At 46.8% G+C, this 7,627-nt stretch overlaps 1 non-coding gene across 1 annotated transcript; it reads right to left on the reverse strand.

Moving 5' to 3' along the window:
* Nucleotides 1-3,433: 3,433 nt before the first annotated feature.
* On the reverse strand, nucleotides 3,434-3,507 carry Trnat-ugu (transfer RNA threonine (anticodon UGU)). The gene has a single exon. It is a non-coding gene; the product is annotated as a tRNA-Thr (tRNA).
* Between the last annotated feature and the right edge of the window lie 4,120 nt (nucleotides 3,508-7,627).

The raw sequence follows: 7,627 nt of genomic DNA on the forward strand, positions 1-7,627 counted from the left end.
GTTATTGTTTTGCGCTGTACTGTTCTGCGTGTTTTTATTGTGCAGTTGTGCTAAACATTATCAAAATGAGTGAAGAGGCAATTGCTGGTCCATCGCGGGAGTCGCCAACAACCCCTACCTGTAGGCCTACGGTTAGAAGGAAACCAGTATTACGTAGCGATGCTCGCAAAATTATATTGCGTGTGATTGAATGCTGCGAAAGGGAAAGGGAGCAGAAAAAACTGCTTCACCCCATTTACAAATCTTCAGTGAGAGCTGCTACATACACAGGACAAAGCATGCATAGCATTGGAAGGTTCAAACAGTTTTCCAAGAATCATCCTGGCGTATCACCACAAACGCCTGGCAAGAAAAGGTGAGTTTCCATTTTGTTCGCGATCACTTTGAAGCAGCCGCCTATTTCGTCCAATTACCTTATATTTAATTTTTCCTTGATAACGTATTGATTTGTATGGAAACACCACTGGTTACTATATTATTTCGAAACACATTCATAATACAGTACATTTCCAAATGGTTTGTGAGCCCATAGTAGACAAACACACATACATTCATTTATATATATATATATAGATTTTAATGTACATGACGATTTCAGTTTCGTTTACGAACAACATTTAAAGCGAGTTTTACTTCCAAGCCTTTCGTGTGCTTTCGTGTAAGCATGACGCGCAATTTGAAGTGCCAGCACTGCAACTGATAGGCGTGCCTTGTCCCCCCCCCCCAAACGGCTCCTCCCCTTCGCCAGCCATTGCTTGCTTCCTCCTCTCCCCGCACTCCCCTCACAACTCGGCCGTTTTACAGTTAACACACTGTACAGCACAAAAGCGTACAGGCTGACCTCGTCTGTTGACTGACAGAGACCGTCAACGTTGAAGAGGGTCGTAATGCGTAATAGGCAGACATCTCTCCAGACCTTCACACAGGAATTCTAAACTGCATCAGGATCCACTGCAAGTACTGTGACACTAGGGCGGGAGTTGAGAAAACTTGGATTTCATGGTCGAGTGGCTGCTCATAAGCCACACATCACGCCGGTAAATGCCAGACGACGCCACGCTTGGTGTAAGGAGCGTAAACACTGTACGCTTTAACAGTGGAATAACGTAGTGTGGAGTGACGAATCACACTACACACTGAGTCAATCCGATGGCAGTGTGTGGGTATAGCGAATTCCCGGTGAACGTCATCTACCAGCATGTGTAGTGCCAACAGTAAAACTCGGAGGATGTGGTGTTATTTTGTGGTCGTGTTTTTCATGAAGGGGGCATGCACCCCTTGTTGTTTTGCATGGCACTATCACGGCACATGCCTACATTGATGTTTTAAGCACCTTCTTGCTTCCCACTGTTGAAGAGCAATTCGGGGACGGCGATTGCATCTTCCAGCACGAACGAGACCTGTTCATAATGCACGGCCTGTGTCAGAGCGATTACGCGACAGTTACATTCCTGTAATGGACTGGCCTGCACAGAGTGCTGACCTGGATCCTACAGAACACCTTTGGCGTTTTGGAACGTCGACTTCGTGCAAGGCCTCACTGACCTACATCGATACCTCTCCTAAGTGCAGCACTCCGTGAAGAATGGGCTGCCATTCCCCTAGAAACCTTCCTGCACGTTATTGATCGCATACCTGCGGGAGTGGAGGCTGTCATCAAAGCAAAGGGTGGGCCAATACCATATCGAATTCCAGCATTACCGATGGAGGGCGCCACGAACTTTTAAGTCATTTTCAGTCATGTGTCCGGACACTTCTGATCACATAGTCTATATCTCTCCAAAACACTCGTTTCCAACCATCCATTGTCCAGTGGCGTCGATTTGTACACCACCTCAAGCGTAGCTTATCTCTGGCTACAGAAATATTTGGATTCTGAGGCGCTGTTCGACCATTTTAGCCCATTCTTTTTAATCCCTGGACTCGTGCTAGCACATTGGAACCCTCGAGTAATTTTCTCCGCAGATCTCAAGCGATCTTTTACAACCACCCTGCAAAATGCTCGATGGCTTCAGTCTGTCACTGCATGAGGTCTGTCAGATCTTCGATTCGCTGTGGTTGTTCTTTCACGTCTTCACCTCACAAACACGCAACCAACCGTCGTCTTGGGCAGCTATAGGTGGATTTGTTACGTCCAATGAGTCCACTTTCGAAGTCACTGAACTCTTATGAGCAACCCATCCTGCTGTTAGTGCTTCCCTAGTGACAGCGCAGTATTTTGCGCCCGATCTCATACTATTGGTTCAGCACCTCATTGCATGTAGTGGTTCATTATGCATTACTTAAATGTGTCCTGATGTTTTTGATCAGGTAGCGTACTCGCCTGACTACGTATACCGTTCACCTTTATTTCAGTAGCATTTCAGTCATAATTATTGACTATCGTCCGTTTGCCTGATGTACTTGTTACGCTCCTAGTATTCCCAAACAACATGTAAAAGAAAAGAAAAGAAAAAGTTGCGACGAAATAAATTTCGGGTGAAGAGCCTGGTATGAGTGTGCATAGGACACAATATTTCGGAAATCGACCACGTTGCCATCATCAGGTGCGCTGATGTACTGATCGGCGGTGGGTCGGCGCCATTTATATATAGCACAATCCCCCTCCCGCTCCTCCCTCAGGTGCTTCCTATGAGTCGGTGCGGTCCAGGCACAGCGTCCGTTCTCCCGCCGTCTGAGCGCCGCGTCCTAGGTCTTCTCGTTCAGGAGGGTCTGCCGGCACCACTCTCGTTATTCTTCCCTCCTCCCCCGAAGTCGGTACACTCTGGGAAATATCCTTTTTCTTCTTAATCCGGGTGATCGCGCGTTCCCAAGCCTTGCTAAGGCTGTAAGCGCTGTCACGATTTAGTTGTGGCTCCCTTACTCTGATCTCTATGGCTTCTTTGATGACACAGTCCCAGTATTTGGAAGTCTGTGTCAGGACTTTGGTTTGGTCATAATCCATGCTGTGGATTCCGACAGGCAATGCTCAGCGATTGCCGACTTACTGGGCAGTTGCAGTCTAGTGTGCCGTTGATGTTCTCGGCATCGGTCCTCAATGGGACGAATGGTCTGACTTATGTATACCCTACCGCATTGGCAAGAATCACAATTTTTAAGTCATGTAGAACGTGGAGAATATCTGCTACAGTAACATAGTTGCTAGCGGAACATAATAAAGAGGGAACTAGTGAGAGTGATTTCGGGCGAAATCTAAAATCTTCTACATACAAATACAGACGCCTGTGAGCTTATAAAATTAACACTGATATTTTTGCTGATATTTGAAATGGAAGCATTCAGAAGTTAACATTATTAAGAGTTGATATATGAAGACAGTACCTGTTCTCGAAAGAACAGAATACTGTTGCCTGGAATAAATGATGACTAACTGAAACCCTCAGCTGCCGACAGGTGTTGTTGATATACCTCGATGTGGACAGCTGAAAATGTGTTCCCCGACCGGGACTCGAACCCGGGATCTCCTGCTTACATGGCAGACGCTCTATCCATCTGAGCCACCGAGGACACAGATGAATAGCGCGACTGCAGGGACTTATCCCTTGCACGCTTCCCGTGAGACTCACATTCCCAACTGTCCACAATTCTACATATGTAATGTACCTTATAGACATTTGCCCATCTACTCATTACTCGCGCACGCTTTGGCGATTCCCGTAAGAGTTTGGGCAACCTGTGCGCATTCGCACAGACGAAGGTCAATGGCTGGGTAGCCTTTAACTATATATATGAAGACAGTACCAGGTATATCAACAACACCTGAGGGTTTCAGTTAGTCATCATTTATTCCAGGGAAAAGCTGCACGGTCATCAACAGTATTCTGTTCTTTCGAGAACAGGTACTGTCTTCATACATATAGTTAAAGGCTACCCAGCCATTGACCTTCGTCTGTGTGAATGCGCACAGGTTGCCCAAACTCTTACGGGAATCGCCAAAGCGTGCGCGAGTAATTAGTGGATGGGCAAATGTCTATAAGGTACATTACATATGTAGAATTGTGGACAGCTGGGAATGTGAGTCTCACGGGAAGCGTGCAAGGGATAAGTCCCTGCAGTCGCGCTATTCATCAGTGTCCTCGGTGACTCAGATGGATAGAGCGTCTGCCATGTAAGCAGGAGATCCCGGGTTCGAGTCCCGGTCGGGGCACACATTTTCAGCTGTCCACATCGAGGTATATCAACAACGCCTGTCGCAGCTGACGGTTTCAGTTAGTCATCATTTATTAAGAGTTGACACTGACGTTCGACATAGGATTCTACGTTCGTTAAGAACAAAGTGAACTACACAATTTAAACAGAAAAAAAGAGAACTTCAGATATTACTTTATGATTTTGAATGTACACCTGCCTTGATTGTCTCCACAATCTAATTTTGATTTTCACGGGAATATGTTAAATAAGAGGTCACTTTCGACTACTACAAGTACCTCCCATAGCGGTGCCCATCTAAATGCATTCAACTTTAGACGAAATGATCTTCTGAACCAGTCGAAGATTTCCTGTATTTACAACCAAGCAATTCCACTGTCAGCAAACCAAGCTGCCGCCGTTGGATAAGCAGCTGCAGCAGCAAGTCGTATACTCCTAGCTCACTCATTTCTTACATAGTTTAATTCTTAATTTCTTTGAGTGTTTTTGGTACTTGCATTGTTTGATACATAAATTTCGGGCGTATTATAGTATTTGCGAGTTGTAGCATCGCGTTTTATTACCTGAATAGTGTAAAATCGCGTAGTCTCCTTCCGCTGCCGAGCAGTGTGTCAGCAGTGCGTTAGTAGCAGCATTACTGCATTTACTAGGCAATCTTGTATTTTAATAACCGTTTAAATTTTGTCGATTTGTTTGCGCTCTCTGTAGATTAGTTCAGACGTTCTTTGCAAAACAGTTTTTAGCATGGATAGGGACTGCAACTGCTGTGTTCGGATGCAGGCTGAGTTGGCATCCCTTCGCTCCCAGCTTCAGGCAGTGTTGGCTTCGGTCACACAGCTTGAGGCTGTTGCCAATGGGCATCACTGTGGGGGTCCGGATGGGGGTTTGTCGGGGATGGCCAGCTCGTCCCACGCATCCCCCGATCGGACTAAGACTGTGGTTGCCCGGGATACTGCCCGCATTGAGGCAGATCCCTCACCTGTGGTAGAGTGGGAGGTCGTCTCAAGGTGTGGCAGGGGGCGAAAGACATTCCGGAGGGCTGAACGGAAGGCCTCTCCAGTTTTTCTGACGAACCGGTTTCAGGCTCTGTCTAAGGCTGATACTGATCTTCGGCCTGACATGGCTGGTTGTCCTGTTCCAGAGGTTGCCCCTCAGTCTGCAAGATCTGGGCGGTCGCAGAGGGTGGGCGTACTGGTAGTTGGGAGCTCCAACGACAGGCGCGTAATGGGGCCCCTTAGGGAAATGGCAGCAAGAGAGGGGAAGAAAACCAATGTGCACTCCGTGTGCATACCGGGGGAAGTCATTCCAGATGTGGAAAGGGTCCTTCCGGATGCCATGAAGGGTACAGGGTGCACCCATCTGCAGGTGGTCGCTCATGTCGGCACCAATGATGTGTGTCGCTATGGATCGGAGGAAATCCTCTCTGGCTTCCGGCGGCTATCTGATTTGGTGAAGACTGCCAGTCTCGCTAGCGGGATGAAAGCAGAGCTCACCATCTGCAGCATCGTCGACAGGACTGACTGCGGACCTTTGGTACAGAGCCGAGTGGAGGGTCTGAATCAGAGGCTGAGACGGTTCTGCGACAGTGTGGGCTGCAGATTCCTCGACTTGCGCCATAGGGTGGTGGGGTTTCGGGTTCCGCTGGATAGGTCAGGAGTCCACTACACGCAGCAAGCGGCTACACGGGTAGCAGGGGTTGTGTGGCGTGGACTGGGCGGTTTTTTAGGTTAGATGGCCTCGGGCAAGTACAGAAAGGGCAACAGCCTCAAAGGGTGCGGAGCAAAGTCAGGACATGCGGGGACCAAGCAGCAATCGGTATTGTAATTGTAAACTGTCGAAGCTGCGTTGGTAAAGTACCGGAACTTCAAGCGCTGATAGAAAGCACCGAAGCTGAAATCGTTATAGGTACAGAGAGCTGGCTTAAGCCAGAGATAAATTCTGCCGAAATTTTTACAGAGGTACAGACGGTGTTTAGGAAGGATAGATTGCATGCAACCGGTGGTGGAGTGTTTGTCGCTGTTAGTAGTAGTTTATCCTGTAGTGAAGTAGAAGTGGATAGTTCCTGTGAATTATTATGGGTGGAGGTTACACTCAACAACCGAGCTGGGTTAATAATTGGCTCCTTTTACCGACCTCCCGACTCAGCAGCGTTAGTGGCAGAACAACTGAGAGAAAATTTGGAATACATTTCGCATAAATTTCCTCAGCATGTTATAGTCTTAGGTGGAGATTTCAATTTACCAGATATAGACTGGGACACTCAGATGTTTAGGACGGGTGGTAGGGACAGAGCATCGAGTGACATTATACTGAGTGAACTATCCGAAAATTACCTCGAGCAATTAAACAGAGAACCGACTCGTGGAGATAACATCTTGGACCTACTGATAACAAACAGACCCGAACTTCTCGACTCTGTAAGTGCAGAACAGGGAATCAGTGATCATAAGGCCGTTGTAGCATCCCTGAATATGGAAGTTAATAGGAATATAAAAAAAGGGAGGAAGGTTTATCTGTTTAGCAAGAGTAATAGAAGGCAGATTTCAGACCACCTAACAGATCAAAACGAAAATTTCTGTTCCGACACTGATAATGTTGAGTGTTTATGGAAAAAGTTCAAGGCAATCGTAAAATGCGTTTTAGACAGGTACGTGCCGAGTAAAACTGTGAGGGACGGGAAAAACCCACCGTGGTACAACAACAAAGTTAGGAAACTACTGCGAAAGCAAAGAGAGCTTCACTCCAAGTTTAAACGCAGCCAAAACCTCTCAGACAAACAGAAGCTAAGCGATGTCAAAGTTAGCGTAAGGAGGGCTATGCGAGAAGCGTTCAGTGAATTCGAAAGTAAAATTCTATGTACAGACTTGACAGAAAATCCTAGGAAGTTCTGGTCTTACGTTAAATCAGTAAGTGGCTCGAAACAGCATATCCAGACACTCCGGGATGATGATGGCATTGAAACAGAGGATGACATGCGTAAAGCTGAAATACTAAACACCTTTTTCCAAAGCTATTTCACAGAGGAAGACCGCACTGCAGTTCCTTCTCTAAATCCTCGCACAAACGAAAAAATGGCTGACATCGAAATAAGTGTCCAAGGAATAGAAAAGCAACTGGAATCACTCAACAGAGGAAAGTCCACTGGACCTGACGGGATACCAATTCGATTCTACACAGAGTACGCGAAAGAACTTGCCCCCCTTCTAACAGCCGTGTACCGCAAGTCTATAGAGGAACGGAGGGTTCCAAATGATTGGAAAAGAGCACAGGTAGTCCCAGTCTTCAAGAAGGGTCGTCGAGCAGATGCGCGAAACTATAGACCTATATCTCTGACGTCGATCTGTTGTAGAATTTTAGAACATGTTTTTTGCTCGAGTATCATGTCGTTTTTGGAAACCCAGAATCTACTATGTAGGAATCAACATGGATTCCGGAAACAGCGATCGTGTGAGACCCAACTCGCGTTATTTGTTCATGA

The sequence above is a fragment of the Schistocerca nitens genome, chromosome 4 (genome assembly GCF_023898315.1).
Source record: "Schistocerca nitens isolate TAMUIC-IGC-003100 chromosome 4, iqSchNite1.1, whole genome shotgun sequence".
NCBI lineage: Eukaryota > Metazoa > Arthropoda > Insecta > Orthoptera > Acrididae > Schistocerca > Schistocerca nitens.